We start from the raw sequence: 26,685 nt of genomic DNA, 5'->3' as shown, positions 1-26,685 counted from the left end.
GATGTCTGTTCCTTCTGCCTCCAAGAGGCATCCTGGTCAACACCATGTTGGCAGGTCAAAACATGTGCTGCTTGGCCATTTGCCCTTTTATGCATGATCCTGTAAGTATCTGTAAGCCACCACTTACTTATCTACTCTCCCAATTATGAGTACCCAGGTTACCTCCAGTTGCTGGACACTACAAACCACCCCATCATCTTTGTGCATATATGCTTACAAACCTGTGTGAGGATTTATTTGAGATATATGCCCAGGAATGAAATGGCTGGGTCATAGGTTATGTAGATATTTTACCTGCTTAAATAAGAACAGCAGCACCAATGTACACTTTCACATTACTCAACATCTTTACCTATGTTTCTCTGCATGCACAGGTATAATGTCTGGGAATTACAGTTTTGGCCTTACTCACACAACCCTCCCGAAAATAATTTCTCAACTCTAGTCCCCATACACCATGAAAAGGGCCTTTCCTTATGACAATGCGGACTTGTGCTGCTTTGTACCACCAGGTCCCTGTCTATCTTTCTGCTTCCTCCCTATGCATGAGGCACCTCACCCTCAAATTTGGGGAGATCTTGTCCAATTTAAAAATTCTACTACTCAATCATGCTAAAATAGAAAGATATGATTGATTTTGATGAGTATCAATATTTGGGATGGGAAGAAGAGATGAACTTTTTTTTTTTTAGATGGTTAGAAACAACTAAATAGAACATTAAGAAATGTGAGCAAGCACTAGAGTGGTGCCAAAATTGTTCTTCGCTCTGATCCCTCCATTTAACAGAACTGTAAAGCCCTTCCCAGTCTCTTCAGCTGGCAGGGCTGCGGGATTCCATGGGCTGTAGCACCTCATCGCCTGCTGTAGGCTCCATGACTCATCTCCAGTCTGCCATCTTGTGGTCCTTCCTGTTGCTGCATTCATACTGGTTTACCCAGAGATTAACAGTGGATTTAGACTCCACATAGCTTGCATCACTGCTCACGTCTCCGTGTAACTCACAATAAAGAGACTTTGGCATCAAGTGTGAGCTTAGGGGTAGAAGAAGGGTATATGTTAGGAGGTGGGAGCGGAATCAATTCTTCAAAGCTTAAGGATGTAAGTCATAAAGACGTTTCCTCGAGCCACTGTTGATTCATTGTTACAGATTCATTATTGCGTTTTCTGCAACACTAAGAAACCATTATTTCTACTAACTTTATAAAAAACATACAAGTAAAGAACAAGTGAAAATCTAGATTTTTTTTTTATGAACTATGTATACCTTCCTGGAAAATCTGAAGACAAAGACTGTGTTTTACTATTTTCATTTTTGCCCCTACAGTTTCTAGCATAGGCTTGGCACCCTGTAAATATTCAATAAATGTTTGTTGAATGAGTGAATGAATTGATTCTCCTACCAGTCTGAGCTATCAGTTATGTCTCTGTGGCTAGATGGACACCGTGTCTTTCATCCCTGCCAAGAGTTCAACTGAATTCAAGTTTATAAATGGAAATGTGTGTGTATGAAGGAGTTAAAACAATTCATAAAATATAAAGTTTTAAAAACTACTTTTCCTAGACATAATTATTGTTAATAATTAGGTATTTATCTTTCTAGACCTCTTCAATATTTCTATGTATTTACATATGTAAATATACAAATGTATATACACATGTAGATTTATTAAAACGTAAAAGGGTTTTCTTTGGGAAATAGTTCTTGAATTTGCGTATTTTTCTTACAGTTAATATGTGTAGGAGATGATTCCATGTCCATATGTAGAAGTCTGTAGCATTCTATTTAGCAGATGCATAGCATTTCATAGTATAAATGTCTCATAATGTTAAAATCATTTCCCCTTTAGTGGAAATCTTTGTTCTTACAATGTTTTCCTGTACAATTCTTGGCCATGAAACTTGGTGCACAATTGTGTCTTTCTATAGGTCAGAGTCCAAGAAGTGGGGTTGTTGGTCAAAGTATATATTGTGTTTAAAATTTTTCACGAATACTCCTACATTTATTATGAATTGATACAAAGGCTTTTTCTCATGAGTTAAGATTAATAAGAAATACTGAAATCAGTGTTTTTGTTTTAATTTTTAGGGATGTGTTTGATATGATCCCAAATAATGTGGCTGACTGAACTTCCTGCTTCCTAATCATTTGTATATCTTCTAGATACTTCTATATATGCTGGCTTAAAAAATTAGCACAGAGGCCGGGCGCGGTGGCTCAAGCCTGTAATCCCAGCACTTTGGGAGGCCGAGACGGGCGGATCACGAGGTCAGGAGTTTGAGACCATCCTGGCTAACACGGTGAAACCCCGTCTCTACTAAAAAATACAAAAAGCTAGCCGGGCGAGGTGGCTGGCGCCTGTAGTCCCAGCTACTCAGGAGGCTGAGGCAGGAGAATGGCGTAAACCTGGGAGGCGGAGCTTGCAGTGAGCTGAGATCCGGCCACTGCACTCCAGCCCGGGCGACAGAGCAAGACTCCGTTTCAAAAAAAAAAAAAAAAAAAAAAACCAGCACAGAGGAGCATCGCTGGGCTTGGTTTTTCTTTTTCTCATTTCTCCTATGGGGAATTCTAAGCAGCAGGTACGGCCCTGGAGCACTGTGTTTGAGCTCTGAGGGTGGTACTTCTATGGATTCAATTGGTTCACAAAAGAAAATTTTTGCAGTATCAATATTTGATATATGTTTGACTTCATATTATTACATGACATTTCTTTTTGTCATAAAAATGATATTTATTATAGAAAATATTTAAAATGCATTAAAGTATTAAAAATATAGAAATAAACTATAGTCTCATAAACCAGAGATAACTAACCTTAACATTTTGGTTTATATCCTACCAGATGCATACTGTTTTTAAACAAAATTGGGATGACACTGTATTACCATTTTTAACCTGTTTTTTTCTCTCTACCTAAAAATATATTACAAACTTTCTACTATATTAATATGGCATCATTTCAATGATTGGTTTAGAGAAAGCATAGCCATGTGACACTTTGAGCTGACTCAGAATTTACAACTGGATCTCTGATGCTTCAAACTCATTTAAACACACATGATCTAAGGCAGAGAAATCCTACTTGGATGTTTGTATGTTCTCTGTCACTATTTAGAATAGCTATATCTTTCTGAGTAGTTATTACATACTAAATGTTTTGCAAAGCACGTGACATTATTTCTAATTGTCAAAACTACCTTCAGAAGTAGGTATTATTGTTAAAATTTTGCAGAAGAGGAAACTGAGATTCAAAGAGATTCAGCAAATTGCTCAAGGACGCACAGTGAGCAATGATAGGGTTTAAATTAGAATCCAGGTCTATCTGCTTGTAAAACTGTTGCTTTTTAAAATTCTAACTACTGTTTTGATCCACGTATATTTTCAAGTGTGACTTCTGTTCTAAAAGTCACTGTCTAATATTAACGTCATAATTGAGTTGAAAGTAATTTCTGAAAGGAATTAAGACGCGTTATTTATTTTTTTTAGCTACGTAAGAAAGTTAAAGCACGAGTGTTTATTTTCTTTTCATTGATGAAAACAACCCTTTGCTTGGGAATGGGCAGAGAACTTCCGTAACAATTGGAACTAGAGCGCCATCTGTTGACTGTAGAGTTCTAGGCATTTAATATAAGAAAATTACAAATTTGATCATCACTATTTCTTTCCTCAACAAAGAAAATGCCCTCAGTTGCTGGGCGCGGTGGTTCACTCCTGTAATCTCAGCACCCTGAGAGGCTGAGGCGGATGGATCACTTGTGGTCAGGAGTTCGATACCAGGCTGGCCAATATGGCGATATTCCATCTCTACTAAAAATACAAAAATTAGCCGCGCGCTGTGTCGCACACCTGGAATCTCAGCTTCTAGGGACCCTGAGGCAGGAGAATCGCCTGCACCCAGGAGGCGGAGGTTGCAGTGAGCCGAGATCACTCCTGCATTCCAGTCTGGGCGACAGAGCAAGACTCCATCTCGAAAAGAAGAAAAGGAGAGAGCCCTCAGCAGCAATCTTGGATGAAATGTCATTAGTCCTGACTCTAAAGATCAATTTATAATTGATTTAAATTTCATTTAGATGAAATTTATAAAACATAAAATCAACCATTTTAAGGTGAACAATTCAGTGTAACATCACCTACTTCTATCTAGTTCCAAAACATTTCCATCAACCCGAAGTAAAGTCCATTACCCATCAAGCATTTTTTCTTGTTACCCCCTCCTCCACAGCCCTGACCACTGTCAATCTGCGTTCCGTTTCTATAAATTTATCTATTCTGGATACAGTATTTCACATACATGGAATCATACAATACTTAATGTTTTGTGTTTCGCTTCTTTCATTCAACATGTTTTGTAGATACAGCTACATCATAGCATGTTATCAGTACTTCATTTCTTTTTATGGTTGAATATTATTCGATTTTGTAGATACATACACAATAGAATAGATATCCACAGTCGGTTTATCTATTCATCTGTTGATGAAGATTAAGGCTGTTTCTACCTTTTGGCAATTGTGAATTGTGCCGCTGTGAGCATGAGTTACATGTACCTATTTGAGTACCTGTTTTCAATTCTTTGAGTAAATATCTAGGAATGGAATTGCATTAGCCTTGATTTTCAAATGAAAATGTGGATGAGAAATACATGACAATAGACTCAAAGATGTTTGATGCAAAGTAAAATAATTATTTCAACAACAGGAAAAAAAATTAGTAATGAATCTAAGGATGAACATTTTCTTATGCTTATCCACCACAGTGAGAAAGAAATATTGAAAGGTCTGCCTGGTTTGAAAAACTCACTTAACCTCAGCAGCCCTCAAATAACTTATCTTTACAATGAGGACAATGCAACTTACCTCACAGATTTGCCCTGAGGATTAAATTAGAAAATACAGCGCTTTGCACAGTGCCAACACATGTCAATTTCCTTGTCCTTTCTTTCTGCCATGACTTTTGATTCCATTTACCTGGAATTTCAGAATGGTGTGCACTTTCCGCAGCAAAAATAGTCTCTGAGTAATGAGAGGGGAGTTGAATGGAGTGTTGACCCATGCAGTTGATTAGCATGATAGCGATGTTGTTTATCTTCCCCTCTGTGGCTGTTTGTGTCAATGTACGTGAAATTCAGTTTTTCTCTTCTAGAGACAACTTGCTGTATTTCTGTTTTAAGAGGAGTTCATCACTCTGAAAATGATCTCAGAAGGGCTTGTGAGATGTTTGACAGAAACTGTATTTTAAAACATTTTGTCTTTTGTCTAGTAAACATGCTGATTCTTGTTTTTCAAAATGTAATGCTCATGCAAAAGAAATGCAAAAGTATATCCAATGTGTTATTAACTTTCAGGTATTCCTCTGAAGCTTGCTGAAATGCAAAATCTGCGTGCCCAAGAGAAACCATAGCTTTACAACCTTGCAAATATAGTCTGAATCTTAGTTTTGAGGAAATTTTAATTGTAAACGATTGAGGGAAATGCTTATCTGTGACTGGCTTGGCTTGGTTAGCACATTTATTTCCAAAATAAAATTAACTTCAGGGTTTCAAAAAATCTCTCTGTCTCTGCCTGTTTCTTTCTCTCTGTCTCTTTGTGTGTGTTTATGTTTTCAAGATGAAGGCCTTTATAGGAGGCAAAAGAGAAAAGCTAAGCCAATCTTAGAGAGAAATAAAGAAATATCTATAGTAGGATGTACAGCATATAAAATCAATGCAATTTGATGCATTTTTTTCCAGAAGGGCAGGACAAGAGACAAGTAACTGCCCCCAGGGACTCACTCAGCCTTGACATATGCTTGAACACATAGATTTCACGTTGAACACTAGCTGTTGTACATTTAGTTAATGCTAAATGCTATATTCTTTATCTTCTTCTGCCAGGACACCATCTTGTCTAGTGAATAATATTATTCCCAACTTATAGATGAGAAGACCTGGACTTAGAGAGATAACTAACACGTTCAAAGTTTGCAATTCTACGGTGGAAGAGCTGGGATTTTTACCTAGGTCATTGTAACTTAACTCCTATGTTTTCTCTCTCTCTCTCTCTTTCTTTTTGTCTTAGGGTGAAGAAGAGTGCTTACCAGATTCCTTTCTGGTCTGGAAAAGGAAATTCCTTCTTTTGTGGATGTCATCTTTACCCTCTCTCGGTAAAAAATTTTTCAAGTGACTCCTAAGATGGAGAGAGCATTGGAAGTCATCTGGCCCATTTCCCTCATGCAACTCAAAGCTTCTTTGTAAGGTAGGGTACCATTTACTTTTATAAGGCCAACTTTGGGGAGTTTACTACTTTATAAAGCAATCTATCAGATACTTACAGTCACAATTGTGAAGAATTATTTGATACAACTCTTTGAATGATCAGTTTTGCCTAGTAAAACCTTAAAATTATTTTTTAGTTATCTCATTTATTAAATTGTTCCTTTGTTCGTTCACTCAAAAATATTAATTAAGCCAGGCTTGGTCTTTTTTAGCTTTGAAATTACAGTCCTAGATGGTTGTGAATACATATTTTATTCTACAAACCCTGTTGCTTCTAGTTCATATGGAATTTGCAGGTAACTAAAACTCTGTCTTTTTTCCCCAAGAACTGTTGCTTAGTCAGATCTGTTCTATTTAACCTGCAGTTAAACTTTTCCCTTAAACTGAAGCATTGAATTGTTCAGTTTCAACTCTTCTGTCAACTTTTTGAATGCTAATTAATACCGAAGAAGGTACTCTAGTTTTCTGGTGTCTGCAAGATTGGTACACATGTTGTCTTTCTCTTCATTTATGTGTTCATGAAACATACTAGATAGAAGAGGATAAAGTTCAGAATGCTGAGGTTCTGTAGTACAGATCTCTCTGATGTTTTTACACCTAATATATTACTTAACATTTTGTGGAGTGGATTTACTCAAAGAAACGAATCCAACAGCCTATGTGCCTTAATTTTGCTTAAAACTATTCATGAGAAGTGGTTAAAACCCTTGCTAAGTTCCTATGAAAGAAGCTTGACCTCCTAGTGTAATTGTCTCAAGTCTGCCTTGCTTGGCCAAGGACCCAGACTTTAGGCACAATCCCAGAAGATAGGGTCAAGTTCAGAGGCTTATAGGTACAATATCAGGAGAGATACAAGCAACTCTCATAAAAGTAGAAATGAAGTCCATCTTGTATTACTTTATTTTTGTTTAATCTTTACTGGCTGTAATTATCTACCATCTCATGTTTGGGATAGCCACAGCATATTTTAAGTACAATCTTCTAGAATTGTTCTTGGAATAAATTACTTTCCCTAGGGCAAGCTGTGCCATTATTTTTCTTCTCCCTCTGTGCAGCTCCATGATCTTCAATTGTCACTTGGGTTAACACAGTCACTCATGTCAGGCTCCTAGAGGCTAATTCCTGTACGTCAGAAACTTGGGACATGTTTTGAAATACTCACTGCTTCCTATTATCCTAGTTAAATAATCAATTTAGAATTTACTCTTTTTCCGTTTCAGTAAGTATGATTTGCATTTATTTATGGGAGTCAAGCAATATTGTTTAATCTCTATCTTTTTTTGCAAGTAAGAGGAACTCTTTGTTTTATTTTTTAGAAAAATACTCCCAGAAGTTTGTTTGCATTATGAAGATCAGGTCTTGAGAGATCCAGTCTGGCTCTTCCCTGTACAAAACATTTCTCACAAACAGAATATGGACAATTGCTAAATGTCAAAGGTAAAGTTATTATGGGAACTCCTTCAAAAAGTTCAAGTGAGAGCTCATTCTATGAGGGACCATTTACACCTAAGTTTTTTGTGTGTGCTATGTTACTTATTCTGAAGTGGTTGATCCAATTACTAAAAGGGAATATTGCATTACCTTTTATTTCCTATAGCATCCATTCTGACCCCTTTATCAGTTTAATTATTCCCTGATTCCATTCTTCATTCACTCATTTATTTGAGAAATATTTATTGACCAACAAGTATGCCAGATCCTATTCTATGTGTAGGGACTATAAAGTTGAACAAGACAGAGGAGGTACCGGCCTCAGAATTTACATTCTAGTAGAAGATGAGAAAGTAAAAATAAACACATGGAAACATGAATGAACTGGATATTACAGACTGTGATAGGTGTAGTTTGGGTAAAGCACAGGGTGCAGTAGTAAAGATAAACTGGGCTCAGAGTGGAGCTATTTTAGATGGAATGGAGATCTCTGAGGAAATGAAATTTGAGCTGAGACCTAAAAGGTCACCCAAGGACTCATGGGAAACCTCAGTTGTTTGTGTCAAAATTTAGCTTCATGAACTCCAGGCCCTTGCAAATGATGGTTACCAGGTGAGAAATGTCTCACTGGCAACAGAAGTTGGCAGACCCAGCTCCAGTTCCATCCCGGCCAACATGCCAATGTCATTAAAATAAGGCCATTCATGAAGGTGGAGACTATTACTAGAAACAAGCATTCTCAAGTGCCATTCGAGTGCTAGGCCCTCAACACTGGGCATAACACTGTTCCATGTGGCTTTTGAGAGCATGTACTGAGGCATGACCAAAAAAGTTAAGTCCCATGTAAGTGATGCAACTGCTCCCCAATTACTGTGGAAGTATCTGCAGACTATTGTGCGTGTGTGTTTGTTTGCTTTAGTGAATAAATTCAGTCAACCAACCATCTAGCTATTGACTAAATCCGTTCTTTTTCTTCCAAAATAACTGTCTATTGGCTGAAGTTTACTGGTTTTTATTTCTATTTGCATACGTAATTTTCTAAACCCCGTCCTTATGGAACCTTCTCTAAGTTCCTCTCTATGGCCCTGTTCTATGTTCATATGGATGGATACACACAAAGACACAAATACACCAAACTAAGTTTAGAACAGTCTGGTGCCTGCCTAAGACTTCAGTCTCATCTCCTGCTTCTACCCTCTTTAGTTTAAGAGAAACAGGTAACATTACTGAGTGCCAAGTACTGTGCTAGTAGCTTTGCATGCATTTTTTCATTTTATCTTCACAAGTTTCCTCTATCACCATGATCTGTATGTTTGACCATTGTGTTTCTTCCACCTGAAATTCCCTTGGTACTCTGCCTGGGAAACTGTTACTCATTCTTCAAATCTCAACAGAATAATCTCCTCCTCTGGAAAACTCTCCCTATTTCCCTAGGAAGAAGTAATCCCTTCCTCAGTTCTGCTTTGATTATAACTTTATAAGCACCTGTCACTCTGCATGGTATTAATCCACTGTCATGTCCATTTCCTCCACTGGGATGTAAATTGCTTATGGGCAATAATTAGGCTCTGAATCATTTTATAATGTGGCCTAAGACAGTGTTTGGGACATACTATGGGCTCATCAGATGATGGCTGAGTAGAATTAAATTGAATCAAGTTGAAGTTATCATTTTGATGTTTATCAGTTAACATGTGTAGTGTGTTAAATGGTGGTCACTAAAAACATATGTCTGCTCCCTAACTCCTGAAACCTGTGAATATAACCTTACATGTTAAGAGGAAATATGACCTTAAATGGATCTGGAGACAAGGAGCTTATCCTGGATTATCTGAGAGGACTCTAGATGCAATTGCATGTATTCTGATAAGTGGAGAGAAACAGAAGAGGAGGATGCAATGCAACCATGTAGGCAGAAGTTTGAGTGGTGCAGTCACAAGCCAAGGAGCCCCTGGGGCCATCAGAAGTTGGAAGAAGCAAGGAATGGATTCCTCCCTAGTGTTTGGAAGGAGTGTGCGCTTGCCAACACTTTGGTTTGAGACTTCTGGCCTCCGGAACTGTGACAGAATAAATGTCTATTGTTTTGAGCCACCCAATTGTTGCTAATTTGTTAAAGCAACCCTAGAAAATTAATACAGCATCCGCAATAAAATTTCCCAAAATATATGTTCCTGTGAAATGGAAGAGTTCTAGCGATCTAGTAGCATATAAGGAACCCAGAGAAGTTATACAAGTTTTTCCCTGAAAGTCTTTTCAGATTCTTTAGTGGGCTAAGGTGCATTGTGAATCCCAAAAACTTTAGCATTTTTCAGCATCTTTTATCACAGAATCCTTTCCCCACCCATGGAATTATATACTAACCTATTTTTGTAGATGTTGATATTCTGTAGAACAGAGTTTTGGGGTCTATATGACTTAAGATCCTTCTACAATGGAACACAGTCAGGACGGTATTTAGAGGAGGTATAGAGGGCATCGATCTTGCAATATATACTCAGAAAATTACCACGGTCAGAATAAAACGCTTTTGCAAATATTTAGTGTTTGCTTGGCACTGCTTCTCTTAGGTTTAGCTTTGCAAAATTTTCCTCAGGTATCATTTTTATTGTTGCCATGGAGCCAATTCGCTTCTCAAGGCAAGTTGGTGATTGGCCTAAGGGAAACTATTGAGAAAAAATGGACAGCTCAAGATGTGATTTGAAACACTGATGTTCTTTCTTGGTGCACTCAACTCCTCTCTCTGCTATTATTTTTCTTCTTCACTCTCCTGGAATCTCCCTCTTTCCCAGTGTAAGTGAGAGTCTAATAGCTCATGATGCAGCTTGGTTTGTTGTGTATTGAAGTAACAGTAGCTGCATTTGTTTTGGCAAACCCGTCATCATTTATCTGAAGCAAAACAATGGCCTCTTTATTGTTTAATCCAGTTCCTGAGGCTGGATTAAATAAGACAACTGAAGCTCAGATAGGTAAGTGGCTTGGCCTTTGTCACCTAGCAAGGCACTGCTAGCCAGACACACAATCTCACTTAGTAATTTCTGCGTAGTGCCTCCTACTAGACAAGCCAAGGCCCAGGGCACTGCACTCTGCATGGGGTGGAAGTAGGGTGTAGCACTGGAATGGAGGTAGTGGTGGAATGCCGTACTTGAAGCCAAGGAGAGAACACTCAAGAATCCATAGCCCCAGGAGAAATAAAGTCAAAGGTAACCAAAATTCAAAGGCAGTAATCATCGAGAGGGACTCAGTAGTGAGAGAGAATTCATGGACAAGTGGCAGGTCAGAAACCAGGGAAGTCAGGGCTGCTAGAAATTTGCAGGCAGCAGGCAAGATCCCTAGTCTTTATACAACCCTGGTCTTTCTGTAAAAGGCTGGAAAAAAATGTCTTTTTCAAACATGCGGTATTCAAATGTGCCATAGTTGTTCTGTTTTGAGAAACCAGAATGGTCTGGCTTCTGTACAGAAATAAGGAGAATATCATCTTTTGCTGCTCAATGATAAATGTATTGCCTTACCTGAGCCTGGAAGACACTGCTGTGCATGTGCCCAATGTCTCACAATGCTTCCTTTGGGCAGTTTAGTTTGGTGTGTGACCTCTGACCTCAAAGTATCTGAATAGAAAACAAAACCACACTAGTTCACGCTACCTATTCTTCTTTCCTCCAAGCAAGTACACTCAACATGCTAAGTCCAAACTGAAAGATCTGAGAGAACACCCTATTTGTAAGCTAAAAAGTTAGCCTGCCATGATATGTATATATGTTGGTGTATATATACATATATTTATGTGTGTGTGTGTGCATGCACACATGTGTGAGGTGTGTAATATATATATAACTTTATATCTGACCACGTTTTGCATGCCATGTTCTCACAAAGCAACACAATGAGGGCTTGATGTCATTGCATGTGCAGTGGTGTTGGCTCTACAGGAGAAGAAGAGCTCTGAAGTTATAAAGTTTGGAAGTTTATGGGACATCCATCCATGTTTTGTTCTGGAAAGAGGAAGAAAGAAATACTTTACTCTGGAATGGAAAAAAAAAAAAAATGTTTGTGGAGAAGAGGGGAGGGTTTTTATTTTACCACCCTAGACTATAAACAAATGGTTTCAGGGACAGAAAAACCCTGAGGTCTCTATCTTTAGGTTTAATACTATGGTCCAAATATGTGTGTATCCTCAAAATTCATGCGCCGAAATCCTAATCCTAAAGTGACAGTATTAGGAAGTGGGGCCTTTGGGAGGTGATTAGAGGATGAAGGTGGAGGCTTCATGAATGGGATTTGTGTCTTTATAAAAGGGCCTGAAGGAGCTTTTTTACCCTGCCACCATGTGAGGACACAGTGAGAAGGCACCATCTATGAACCAGAAAGCAGATGCCCTAACTAGACACTGAATATGCTGGCGCCTTGATCTTGGACTTCTCAGCTCACAGAACTGTGAGAAATAAATTTCTATTGTTTGTAAGCTACCCAGTCTATGGTACTTTCTTATAGCAGCCCAAATGGACTAACATGTTTGATATTCAATCAAATGTTCTTTGTTCAGTGTTGTTTGTTCATAAAGCTCTGACCATGAGAAAACATGAAAATATTTGTGGAACACTGTCTCCCAACACCAAAACTCATCTTCTCTCTCTTTAAAATAAAGGTATTTCCAGAACATCAATAGATGCTGGGGTAAGTAAAGGAGGGAGAGAAAAAAAATGAAAAAGGAATGAAGCTATTGTACATATGAGCAGTGCCTGGGATCTAGTTCAATGAGCCTAAAATGCCTGTTGCTATCATGATAAGTTACACACATGTCAATGTGAACTCTCACTAACCAAGGAGAAAACTGAGATAACTATTATTATTCTCTCTCTCCTCCCCTCCCCTCTCCTCCCCTGCTTCCCTCCCTCCCTCCCTCCCGTCCTTCCTTGTTTCCTTCCTTTTCTCTTTGTTCTTTCTTTCTTTTGTTCTTTCTCGTTCTTCTTTTTCTTTTTCCTTCCTTCCTTCCTTCCTTCCTTCCTTCCTTCCTTCCTTCCTTCCTTCCTTCCTTCCTTCCTTCCTCTATTCTTTCTGCATCAGATGGTTAACAAAATAGACATAGTCTTGGAGCAAGTCTGGAGTGGCACAGAGACCATCTGTAAGCAAAGCATCAGAAAAAATTATTACTTATAATTTTATTAATAATTATGAAAGAGGAGCCCATGGTACTCTTAAGAGTGTATAATAAGAAGAAAATATCTCATTTGAAAGTGTTTTAGAGTTTCCAGACTTAGCAGATAAAAACACAGGACACCAATTAATTAGAATCTCAGATAAACAATGAACTGTTTAGTATAATTATGATTCATGCAGTATTTGGGACACAGTTATAAAAAAGTTTATTCATTGTTTATCCAAAATTCAAATTCAACTGGGCTCCTATGTGTCGGGTAGAGGAGGGGGTAGCTAAAAAGCTTACTCCTGGGAAGTGACATCTGAACTGAGACCTAAAGAATGAGTTGGTGTTATCCCAATTCAAAGGTTTGGGGATGGAAACAGAGGGTAAGGATAGGTAGACCAGGCAATCATGGTCAGACTGTAAAAAGTAAAGGGGAAAATGGCATTCAGAAAAGCCAGAAAGATTAGGCCCTGATAGGCCAGTTTAAAGATGTCAGATGTTAAAGAGACTGGGGATGGATGTTAGAGTGTAGGGGCTGGCCCAGGGGCTACAATGAGGTGCCCACTGAATTTAGGCAAGTCAATTCACTTCTCTGGGTCTCAATTTTGTCGTGGGTCAAATGGATGTTCAATTGTTGGAAAATGAGATAATTGAACACAAATTCTGAAGGGCTCACTGGGAAGAACACTCAAAGTTGTCTAATATGAAATCCTCAAGCTACAGATGAAACTGAGACTTAGTCAAGGCATTGGCCCCGAATGATGAAAAGTGGAGAAGACTTTGGAGTCAGACAGTCTTAAGTTCAAAGTCTGGCTCTGTTGCTTGTCTGCTGGGTGACCTTAGGTAACAAGTCAACCTCTCTTTGAGCCTTTACACTTCTCCAGTGTAGAATGGGATAATATCTTCCTTCCTGAGTCATTGTTAGGGTTTGTGACAAAATGAAGAGAATCATGACAATGAGCCTTGGTGCTTATCCAATGATTTGCTCATGCAGATTGGTTCTCTGTTCATTGTTTTAAAGAATTTTGGAAACCTTTAGTGAGAGACTAGAAGGTGAAGGGGAAGAGAAGCAAACTGTAGCTAAAGGCACACATTATCTATGTCAAACTGACCACCAATGACTGTCCCTCCTCCCTACTTTTATAAATAGTTGATCTGTCAGTTCTGGGGGCTCAGGGAAGAAATGAATTCAAACAACAGATGCCATGAGACTCTCAGGCTTTGAGGAATCAAGAGCTCAAAAGCTGCTGTGGGAGAAAGAAAGACTGAGTCTTCAGGCGTCCCTCACTTCCCAGATAACACTTTAACAAGGTCTCCTAGAAATAATCCGATAGAAATATGTTCTATTAATTAATTAGGCAAACAATCATGAATACCTTTCATGTAGCTATTAAGCAACTTCTAATCTAGTTAGGGAAATACAGAGAAGCAAACAAATTCAACAAATACTTCTTTATTGACGGTCTCAGGAGAGTCAACTTTATTGGTGAGACTTTCACCCCAGGTAAGTGAGAAGATGGCTCTAGTGGGACCTTGGAGCATTCTTCAAAATACTCAATAAGGTTATTTCTGATCTCAAACAGCGGCACTGGCTAGCCCCATTTCCTTAATCCTGCCCAGCATATACAGCTAGTTGGGCTGTAGAGCTGTTAGTGATATAATCTGTCAATTCCCTCAAATTCACTGAGAATCAATGGTAGATATTTGCTGTGGCAGGTTAGTTTTTGATAAATGTTGGTTGATTTGAATTGTTTACCTCATGGCTTCATGCCAGGTAGATGGCAAAATATTTAATATTATCTTTCATATGTTAAAAGAGCACAAGAAGTATGTGCTCATTGAGCTGTTAGTTTTTTCAGCAAAGATGAATGTGTATGAATCCATCCATAGCTGAGTCTACTCTTACTTTTGCAAAGCAACTGGCCATATTAGGAGAGAAGTTGGTGACTGAGAACAGACAGCCTAATCCTTTAACAAAGGTCATGCCTGTGACTCTAATTTCTGAATAGGGTCTAAAAATAGGAGCCCAGAATGAGCATATTATAAACATTTACAATTTGGGGTCCTATTAAATGTTTAGTTAAAATTGTTTATGGCTTAATGTCCCTAGACAGTTTGTTTTTTTTTACTTCTCTTTTGGAAGAAAGAAGCAAGTTTAAGAAAAACCTATTACTAAAGGATTAAGTGTAAGAAGGCCAACCTCCCACACTTTCTACAGTTACAGTTTGGGGCAAAGGAAACTTGTTTCTGAGGGTGTCCCTGAGGCACCAAACTTCAGAATCATTAAAGAAGGATTCAATTGTTTACAGAAAGGTGGCTTTTCCTCACAGGAAAGGGAGCAGTATGTTTTAGAATTATTACCAACTACAGGGGTTGAAATGGAAATATCAGCAACTCCTAGTTAGAATATTCAATTGACTCTTACTCCTCTAGTGGTCACGAATTTCACAGCTAGATGCTCTAGGGAAGCGGAGGAAACCCTGATTTCCAGGAGTTTCCACTTTTAGGAAAAAGAAAAGACAAGCAGTGATGGTAATGTCTAAAACTCAAATAGTGTGAAGCGCAAATAATGTGAAGATGTGCATTCTTTCCACATGCTGATTTATTTTTTCTGATTTAACCACTCCACTGGTTCTTGTGGGGTATTTTATTTTTCCAATCTGTGTTGGCAACTTCTGTGTGAATGTGTTAGACCTACAGAGATGATCATCACAAAACCTGTTTTCTGGCCAGTTTCAAAAGTGAGTTGAACTCTGACCCGCTTCCTCTGGTTTATACCAAGCCTTTGTAACTATAAAAGCCACTTACTTGATTAAAAAGCCCATGATCCACTATTAGAAACATTATCAGCAACACCGTAGAGATGATTTTTGATACAATAGATGTTGAAGTTTTGAATCATTTCTTTTTAAAATTTAAGTTCATTGTAAAATGGATTCATAATGGATACAATTGCCAGTAGCGCAAAAACCACATTTTCTAGGAAATTAACAAATTTGAGACTTGCAATTGGAAGAGAAACACCCTAATACTCTATTGCACTATTGAGGAAAAAATATCTATTATTCTTTTTCTCTCCAGAGTACTAAGACTATAGAATGGTTTTGGAAAGGTTAAAGTTAAGGCTATAGATATTTTAAGTATTGTTTATATGTTTGTCTCCTCGAAATAAGTAAATTTTAAAGGCAGTGAATTTTTAAAATTTATTTCAGATCTGCAGTGTCTAACATTGTGCTTGGTACAGAAAAACTGGTAAGCAAATGTCTTTACATTGTTGGAGATGATGCTATATATATTTTACTTTTTATGGAAAGGTATTGTTTTTAACCCCTAGAAATGTGAGATGGTCACAGGGAGAGGCATGTGTGAGTAGGGAGTGACGGGAGAGGGTTCTGCCTATGGGGCAGAGATGCTAAAGGTCCTACAAATATGGAAGACAGTCCTGGTTCAGTGTCCTCATCTGTTAACGTGAAGTCTGCAATACACTCTGGCTCTCTGATGTTGCTGACAGTTCTATTCTGGCTCATTAAAAATGTCTGGAAACTATTGTCAATGCCTAAGGGATTTAAAATAGATTCAGTTATATTAGAAAGTTGCTTTTTTCAATACCTACTAAAATCCTTAAGCAATAAATGCACTTTGATCTAGTCATTCCATATCTAAAAATTTATCCTAAAAAAACAAGTAGAGTATGGTGAAATACATATATTATTGGTAAAAGAATAGGGTAACCAACTTGTCCTGACTACTGTGGACTTTATCCTTTGAGCAATGTAATTGCTGCGGTGCTGGGCAAGTCCAGACCAACATGCTGTTGACCACCATACAGCAAAACCTCCCTTTTGGTGAATGAATATTTTGAGATACTGCTTGGAAATGTGAAAAGAGTCCTCAGATTGCCTTCTCAGGTTTAGGTAACTTCAAGACTTTGCTTTTCAGAAGACATAATATTAGTTAGGTACAGAGAGCAAATTATTTGGGGGAATTAAGAGGTTGGGGGAGGCTAAATGAGGGAAGAATTTAAAGAAAGAAGTAGATTCAGAGGTTATGGCCAAGGAAAAAACTTGATTGATATGAAGTTTCTTTTCTTCTTTTTTTTTTTTGAGATGGAGTCACTCTGTCTCCCAGGCTGGAGTGCGGTGGCACACTCTCTCCTCACTGCAACCTCTGCCTCCTGAGATCAAGTAATTCTCCTGCCTCAGCCTCCTCAGTAGCTGGGATTACAGGCATGCATCACCAACCTGGCTAATTTTTGTATTTTTAGTAGGGATGGGGTTTCACCTTCTTGGTCAGGCTGGTCTCAAACTCCTGATCTCGGCCTCCCAAAGTGCTGGGATTAGAGATGTGAGCCACCATGCCTGGCCTTGAAGTTTCTTTTTCTTCTTCCCATAATATCTTCCTGCTGATATTTAAAATTTGATGGATTAAACAGACGTTTAGATACAGGAAAAGAGTGAAGGAGTCAACAGGAAAATAAATCTCAGCTCCACCCTACCACCCTCCTCTGCCAAATTCTAAAATAGAATATAGGGAGAAAAATAGAAAATACAAAAAAGAGAAAGATTTGTAACACATATTATTGATCTTAGATTTGCATTCCGAATTTAAAAAGGAAGAAAAAGGCCCATTATAAATTGGTAAGAAGTCAAACAAAATGATGGAAATACAAACAAGAAAAGTGAAAGGGGAAATCATATGATAAGCAATATTGATGATAAGTAAACACAGAAGAAATTCAACTTCACCAGGAAAATGGAAATACAAATTAAAGCCATTTTTATGTTGACATAACATTTTATACCCAGCAGACTGTTTTTTTAAATTCATACAATATTAAGCCTTGACAAGGATAGAGATCAATGGGAACTTATATTCTAATGGTGGAAATATTGGTTCATTCAACCACTGTGGAGAGCAATTTAACAGTATTTCCCATATGATATACTATGACCAGCAAATCCTCTGCTAGGTGTATTTCCAAGGATACTCTTGCACATTGCATAAGGAGGTAGGGATAAGGATTTGTATTGCAATATTGTTTTTAATAGGGGAAAAATTGGGAAGCAATATCTTTTTTATGGTTAAGTTAAAATCCTTATGATGATGTTTTGCTCCATTAGAGGGACATTGACTAGTGCAGCTTCTCACGTTTTCTTCTCCAGAGGAGGAAGAGTAAATTTTTTGTGAGTTTGACATAAGGAAATGAACCTGCATGGCTTGGCTTCTTTCTCTCTCTTTCTTAGGAGAGTTCCTCCATGCCTGAAGTGCATGCAATGCTCTGCTTCTTTCCAGAAGAATTATAAGGGCTAGTCCTGCCCTGTTGGTGTGGGGAGGACTGCCTTAGGTGATCTCAGCCTATGTCTTAGGTTCTAGGGTTCAGAATTAGGAAGCCCATTTGCCCACACATGTAAGTCATATTTTTCAGTTCAGTTTCACCAGGAAAAAAAAAAAAAAAAAAAAAAAAAAAGACGTTCTGATGTCTATCTACCATCCTGCTTTATCTCATTTCTTAAATGGGTTAGTATAGATGTATGCTATTTATTGGACCTCTTGAATCCCAAGATTGAGAAATAAGAAATATAATTTGTGAAAATAGAGAACATATGGAATAAAGAGGCTTTCAGTGTGAGCAGGGTGGGTAGGTCTATGCTTTGATGATACTATGCTAGGCTATGGCTGGGGAGGGGGTGGATTTTTACCTTAGTGGGTTTCTTAATGTATCTTTGTCCACATGAGTGTGACTGATTTTAGAAAGGCAGGACTGCACAGAAGGTCTTAAACATACAGCATCTGGTCCTGACCGCCCTTCTTTTAGCAAAAGCAACCCTCTCAGCAGGTTTCAGCAAAGGCACTGGCCAAGGTGATATCTTAATCAAATCGTGAGGCCTCGAAAATGCACACTGTTCCATCTTGACCTGATCCTACATCTGGACCAAGTATTGGAGGTCAGACTGAGGCAGGATTAAATCTTTAAGCCATTATTGACAGAACATGACTGGCTGATTTTAAGCTATAAGGCATTACCGAGTTCCACATACATTATCGAACACTAGCAGAGGTTCTAGTTTTACACTTTTAGAAGTAGGCCTACATATGTAGCTCTAGGTTGCTGTCTCAAATTCTATTTTGCTTTCAAGCAAAATGAATAAAATGTAGAGAACTTGAGGGAAACTAGTCTCGGGTATCTTGGCTATATGGCTTGTCATGGGTGAAAGGGCCACCCAATTGTGTGCTAAGGCCAGCTTGCATCAGCTCATGCAAGCAGATTGTTAAATCCTCAGTAATTTCGTGAGGTGGTTAATGACATAATGGTAGCTTGAAATTGACAACTCTGAGAATTTTTACATGACTGAAATCAGTAAACCCTGCAAATCAGGGTTCTTCTCCCTGCCGGACAGTTGTTAAACATTTTTCATCATGTTTTTATATTGGCTTTGGGCTTGAAAATAACATAAGTTCAGACCAGAATTGAAACCCAACCTCTGGTAGATGTTATTACTTTTAAACAAAAGACGGATCAGGGCACCAAAAAAGAGAGGCCATTTTGAGGGAATTTAAGTAAAGAAATTATTGCTGACTAAATAGGAAGACAACCACAGAATTTCATGCTGAGAGTAGATTATTAGTTTGATTTGATTAGGAATTCAAGGGTAAATTGGAGAGGCTTGACATAGTAAAACACACACACACACACACACAGACATATATAGACTGAAAGATAGGCTGACTTAGCTAGAAGAGGAGAAATTCCTTTAGGAAAACACTGGAGACCCTAGGAAATAGTCTTGCTTTTGTAAAATGGACAATGAAAATTTTAAGGACAGGGCATATAAAAATATTAAGGAAAATGGAGATGAATTCCAAACCAAGTGCTCATGGAAGGCATTAGAAGAGAAGGACGGCACTGCCCTGGCAGAAGCTTTGACTGGGGACCAAAAAAGGAAGGCAAAATTTTAGAAAGCAAACTGGAATGATTGCCTCAAGGAAGGCCAGGTTTGGGAAACTGCTGAGACGTAACTTTTTAATTTTATATAGGAAAAGCAACTGGCTATGGTCTGTCTTTTATACTGAGGCAAGTGAGATGTTGCCTTGGGGAATTTAAAAATTGGATTCCCTTAAAGATTGAAACAGCCCTGCATCTACAGTGGTGGCAGGAAAATCTGGACAAATTTCAAAGGAGAAAATAAAGATTAGCATCATACGAAAAGAATGCCTGGGAGAGTCTGAAGGTGCCGGGTTCTACGGGTGGAGAATATAGGAATTGCTTATTCTGAGAGTAAACATTCCTGAGAAAATCAGGGGTCTAAAATGCTAACGGAAGGCAGAACACAGAGGAAATATTAAAGGTTCAATAGGCAGTGCAGCGAGTTGAGACCAGCCCTGGTTAAAGGTTAAAGTTTAGCTAAAGGAGCTCAGAGTCATCAACCAAGGAAGGTGAAGGTGAGGAGGGTTTGTTTCATCAATAGGTACTTAAACTCAAAGTTTGATTTCTGGCCCAGACATTCTGTTTTCAAATACATTCCTCCACGTTTTGGTTCGCATTTCTTTAAAAATAAGAGATACGAAACCAGTTTGTTCTTAATTGTCAAAAAGACATTTATGGCGAGCAAAATCATAGTACTTCATGAGGTAGAGAAGGAAAGGGAGAAAATTAAGCAGGAGGGATGGTTAGAACCTTCCTAAAAGACATACAAGTACAATGGAATGAAATCAAACATTAGAGGATTAATTCACTTGTACAGGGCACACAGGCAGGCATGCACGCGTGCACACACACACACACACACACACTCCCCTGAGGAGCATTTGAGTTATTGGACTTTATTATGGCCCTAGGGGCACAACTTCAGAAAACAACTATAGGTTCCTTTCAGGAATCTGCTGAGGGCAAATCCTCTGGAGCAGTGAATTTAGAGAGTTGGGGAAAAGCCTCCCTAGGAGGCCAGTGTTACAGGCTTACGCAATTCTACAGCAAGCAACACTAGAAAACCTCTGAGGGCACTGGGATGGATGTGTCTGCTCACTAGAACGAGCAGTTGGATATTCTGGGCAGGAAAGAAGGCATCTCAAAATGGATTCATAGGCTGCCACCATTAAAATTTCCAAACATTGCAAGAAGGATGCAATATCTTAAATGCCACAGTCTGAGTGACAAAACGATAAGCATAAACGAATTTTCCCGACCAAGCCTCCCACCCCTAGATACTAAAAAATGGCAAATACATAGACCTACATGAACCATTTGCTGGGAGATCTTTCCCGCTTGATTTTAAATTCACAATTTGTAGACACTAAACATCTGGCATAGATATATTAGCATTCTGATGAAGTTGAAACGAAGTTTTTCTCTCTATTTTTTTAAACTCAGGTACCACTGGGGTTTGCTATGATGTGTGACACTAAAAATAGTCAGTTTGGAGGAACATAATTTTGCCTGAGATAAATAATTTAGCAGATACTATTTTTTCTTATATCTTTTAGGTGTGAAACAGGTGCTGGGATAATATTACATGTCCTATTAATCTTGTAGGTCATTTAATAAGCGAGACATGTTATTGAAATTATGCATATTTTGAGACCTTGAAAGCACTAAATTAGTTCTAAGAGTGCAGCCCAAGATGTAACTTCTGAAAGACTAAATTCTTCTGTGCCGCTAAGAACCCCTTTAGCTGGTAGAATGAATAGAATTAAGAAATTAGAGAGGCTGCCCTTTAAACTCTCCTTTTTCATTTATTTCTGAAGGGGTGGCCTACCCCTCCACACCTGTGGGCATTTCTCATTAGGTGGAACGAGAGACTTGAGAAAAGAAATGAGACACAGAGACAAAGTATAGAGAAAGAAAAAGTGGGCCCAGGGGACCGGTGCTCAGCATACAGAGGACCCACGCCGGTACCGGTCTCTGAGTTCCCTCAGTATTTATTGATCATTGTATTTACCATCTTAGAAAAAGGCAAGTGGCAGGATAATAGGATCATCGTAGGGAGAAGGTCAGCAGTAAGACATATGAATAAAGATCTCTGTGACATGAATAAGTTTAAGGAAAAGTGCTGTGCCTTGATATGCATATGAAAACATCTCCATAAACCTTTTTGGTGCATAAAGAGCAGCATTGCTGCTAGCACGTCCCACCTTCAGCCCTAAGGCAGTTTTCTCCTTTCTCAGTAAACAGAACATACAATCAGGTTTTACACCAAGATGTTCCATTGCCCAGGGACAGGCAGGAGACAGATGCTTTTCTCTATCTCAACTGCCAAGAGGCCTTCTTTCCTCTTATATTAATCCTCCTCAGCACAGACCCTTCATGGGTGTCAGGCTGGGGGATGATCAGGTCTTTCCCTTCCCACGAGGCCATATTTCAGACTATCACATGGGGAGAAACCTTGGACAATACCTAGCTTTCCGAGGCAGAGGTCCCTGCGAACTTTGGCAGTGTATGTGTCCCTGGGTATTTGAGATTAAGAGAATGGTGATGACTTTTCACAAGCATACTGCCTTCAGGCACTTGTTTAACAAAGGACACCCTGCATAGCCCAAAATCCGTTAAACCTTGAGTCACCCCAGCATATGTCTCTTGCAAGGACAAGGTTGGGGGTAGGGTCACAGATTAACAGCATCTCAAATACAGAACAAAATGCAGTCTCTTATGTCTACTTCTTTCTATATAGACACAGTAACAGTCTGATCTCTCTTTTCCCCACAACTTCAACTTCAAGTCACAATGGCAAAATAATTAGATTTTTGACAGTGATATCTTTAATCTTTGAATATTAATTTCTCATGAGTCATTGAACAATGATGCTAGACAAAATTTGAAATGGGAAATGGATAAAGAGTGAATTTCAGCATTGATATGGAGTGGACTTGGAGCTAACATAACTAGTTTACCACTCTGACATGTTCAGAACCTTTTGAGAGTTTATTCTACACTTGACTTTGGAGGGTGCTCTCTACATTAGCAGTGGTTCCAGGAAGAACCCAAAGGAGTAATGGCTGGTGTTAGGAAATAGGCCTTGTAAACATAGGAACGGGGCTACCATAATAGAATGATCTTCTCCTTGTCTGATTTTACTTTTAATGGTTAAACCCAGTAGATTAAGATAAAAACTGGAAACTGTCAGTAAGAACATTTTTTTTTTCTGCTCCAGATGCTTCATTTCCATCCACCCTCACTCGCTCCTCCCTATAAGGAGAGAATAACCTGACTATTGATTTGGTATCTGGAACTGGTCAAGCAAATCTGGGAATTGACACTGCTCGCAATTGCTCTCAAGATTATGGGCCATATGAATTGTAGTCATGAAAATCTTTTCCCCATGAATGAAGCTTGTGTCGGTCCAGTACTGACTGTGAGTAAGTCAGCCTAATTCCGGAGTTCAATATTATGAAACCTACTTCTCTGCCAGATGTAAGCTACATTCCCTGATGCCAGCCTTGTAGGTTATAACAGTAATGTTTGGACTCTTCATGTGTGAATTTCTAGTTTCATTTGAGAGGGAAATATTCCACACTGCTGATGTTGTCTTTTAAGTGGAACTATCTGCATTTGTATAACCTTCCTGACCTCTCTATATCCCCTCACTTACCACTTGGAGAGGTGAAGTGACTTACCTTATGGGTGATTTTGAAAAAAGAAACCAGGCATGTCTTCATCTCTTCTTCCACTTTGAAGAGGTCTGACAACTACTCTTGGCTATGTCATGAAGTTAGTGGTAAAGGCTTTCCCCTCTTATAGGAAAGGTCTGCCCCAACTTACACTATGTATTTTTATGTTATTTTAGAATATTCAATTCTGTTGTAGAAGATAAGAAATACAAATGGGATTGATGAAACTCATTTAATATGTTTAATTATATATAAGATAGTGACCTATAAGATGACAGACATGGATAAAGTCATTAGAGCATAGGAGTGCTAAACACGGATAAAAAGGAAAGAAAAATGAAGAGAATCTAAATATTTATAATTCATTAAATAGATATGAGGCACTGAAGCACCTAATATTGATGATATGCATGAAGCAGCAGTCAGTAGTCATGAGGTCTTAAATTGGCGGTCCATTCTGGCCCTACAACTTCTCTGCCCAGGAAAAGCAATTAAAAATTTATAGTTGCTTATCAGGTTAATTGCCCCTGGGTCTCTTCAACAGAGCAAGACTATATGTTGGCTCAGCCACCTTTTATCTGAAGACCCCCTTGCCAAAATTCAACTCTGGTCCTCACAACCTTATCATCAGGAGGGAACACTGGTGCCACAGAGACACAGGATTCAGGTAGCATGGTCCCTTTATCTTGCTTGTACCCTATCCTAACTGTATTAACTTATGCCATATCTTTCCCTTTTCTTCTTACTATGTTTTATATTGATCTAGTAAGCCATGTGATTTGAGCATCTTAACTTGGCCAGTACACCTCTCTATTCTATGACCTCTGGAATAGCTTGCCTTGTGGTGTACTTGGAAGCCACCATTTTTAAATGTAATTTCCCACATGCTTAGACTGATTTTGTATTGGTTCTACACTACAAAAGAAGACCGGTTTACTAGAATTTTATATCTCATCCACCAGTAGATGAACAGATAAAGTATGATTTATCCCTAGACTGAGTACAATACAATTATTAAAATGGCTAAAATTTATTTAATGTTAACAATAGGAACAAGTGTAAAAAATGCAATATCAAATTTAACAAATTAATTACTGAAAGATATACACAATGCAGTCATTTATATAAATGTTAAAAACCTACAAGTTACTAACTCTGGCTTAGAATCCAGTCTACCCAGCCAGGCGCAGTGGCTCACATCTGTAATCCCACCACTTTGGGAGGCCGAGGCGGGTGGATCACGAGGTCAGGAGATCGCGACCATCCTGGCTAACATGGTGAAACCCTGTCTCTATTAAAAATACAAAAAGGGCGTGGTGGTGAGCGCCTGTAGTCCCAGTTAATCTGGAGGCTGAGGCAGGAGAATGGCATGAACCCAGGAGGCAGAGCTTGCAGTGAGCTGAGATGGTGCCACTGCACTCCAGCTTGGGCAACAGAGTGAGACTCTGTCTCAAAAAAAAAAAAAAAAAGAATCCAGTCTACCCTTCTCTCTTCCAACGAGAGAAGAGCCCATTGCTCAAGATTCAGCAGTGGTGTACAGTCATACTGGCAGACATTATCCAGCTTCCCTTGAAGCTAGGTACAGCCATGAGTCAAATTCTGCCCTATATGATGTGAATAGAATTATATGTACAACTTCAATATTATATCCATAAATGTGAAAGGGGACTGCACATCCACCCTCCCTCTCTTTTCCCTTTCCAATGGCTAGAATGCAAGAATGCCAGCTTCAGCTATGAAGACACCCAAGATCATGAGGCAGCAACAAGAGAGGAAACCTAGATCTTGGTTAACCTTGTGGGTAAAGACATCTGCCCTGAATTGCTAGCCTATCACTGGACTCCATGAGCCATGGAATTTTTGAACCATTATATTTTGGGATTTCTTTGTTATAGAAACTTAATATGCATCCTAATTAATATAACACAAAATGATACATTTATTTTAGGTTAATATGCAATAAAATAAACATTTATGGGATGATGTACACCAATTAGAGGGTCATGGTTCACTCTGTGGAAGGAGAGAGTAAAAGGGATGGGATAATGCAGAGGTAGGTGATCTATAACTAGTAAGATGAATGCACAAAGTAATAAAAATCCAGATTCATTCTTTTTTCCTTGCTCACTCACTACATGTCACTTCCTTCCTCAAGGTCACAAGATGTTTGCTGGAATCCAGCCATCACATTCATATTCCAAGGAGAAAGCAATACAATGGAGGAGAGAAAAACTCATGCCAAATTAAGGTCACTTAAAGAGATTTTATGTAAATCCCACCCAAAAACATCTGCTTACATCTCTCTGTAGTCATGCCCTCTCTATTTTATGCTCCATGTTACAGTTAAAGCGACCCAGTGTTTTATGCATCAATAACTCCTCCAGCCTCAGAATTCAGTTCAGACCTTAAATTGGCAAATTAAGTCCTTCATGATCCAGCTATTATCCCTCCAGCTCCATCTTCTATACCTCCCTGCTTGTAGGCAATGTTCCAGACAGATCAAATGCTTTCAGTTCTTGAAAATTGCTACAATCTCTCTTGTTCCTTTGCCTTGGCAACTACATCTCCTTCTATTTGGAATGTTCTTTCTTCACTTAACTAACTCATTTTTTTTCGTTTAAGACTACCTGCCATATGCCTTTTGGACACTGAAAAGTATTCCTGATGCCTGGTCTGGAACAGATACGCTACAAATAAACTTTGAAGCCCTTCTACATATATCTATTATATATAACATTTATCACATGCATTAAAATTGTTTATTTGTCTATTTCTTCTATTAAATATTTAACTCCTTAAATGCAGAAATTTTCTTTTATTTCTGGTGCTTGACATGCATGAGTTGTTTAATAAATAGGGTAAATATATAATTTGCTATCCGAACTAGGATGCAATCATTCTGTTGGCACAACAGGTGTAAGATGGGCAAACTGGGACATATGATCTTCTTATCAATAAATGTTTGGATAATACATTATCGAAGTACATACACCATTGTATTAGAATTTAAGAAATCTGGCTCTGTTATTAGACTTTCACTTTCCTAGTGATTTCAACACCAAGCATGGCTCATGGCACACCATAAGTGCTTCACCAGTGTTGAATAAGACAGTAAGTACCTACTACTACCACTTACCACCTGTACAACTTCATGTGGGACACAGAATTCACCCTTTATGTACTTGAGATAATTTGTAGAGATTGAGATTGATGATTCAAATAAGAAAAAGAGAACTTTCCATTGAGAGTCCAAGAAAATA

The 26,685-nt window shown here is 38.5% G+C and overlaps 2 long non-coding RNA genes across 2 annotated transcripts; both read left to right on the top strand.

Annotated features, from left to right (window-relative positions):
• Positions 1-956: 956 nt before the first annotated feature.
• Positions 957-12,080, top strand: LOC104662216. Its single transcript, XR_747954.2, has 4 exons — positions 957-1,099; positions 6,056-6,232; positions 7,569-7,689; positions 11,976-12,080. It is a non-coding gene; the product is annotated as an uncharacterized LOC104662216 (long non-coding RNA).
• Positions 12,081-16,024: 3,944 nt separating this feature from the next.
• Positions 16,025-26,110, top strand: LOC115900031. The gene is made up of 4 exons (XR_004059716.1): positions 16,025-16,075; positions 22,969-23,169; positions 23,970-24,092; positions 25,581-26,110. It is a non-coding gene; the product is annotated as an uncharacterized LOC115900031 (long non-coding RNA).
• The last annotated feature ends 575 nt before the right edge of the window (positions 26,111-26,685 follow it).

Source organism: Rhinopithecus roxellana, chromosome 10 (assembly GCF_007565055.1).
Source record: "Rhinopithecus roxellana isolate Shanxi Qingling chromosome 10, ASM756505v1, whole genome shotgun sequence".
Lineage (NCBI taxonomy): Eukaryota > Metazoa > Chordata > Mammalia > Primates > Cercopithecidae > Rhinopithecus > Rhinopithecus roxellana.
The sequence above is the reverse complement of the archived record's forward strand: the minus strand, read 5'-3'. Positions and strand labels throughout refer to the sequence as shown.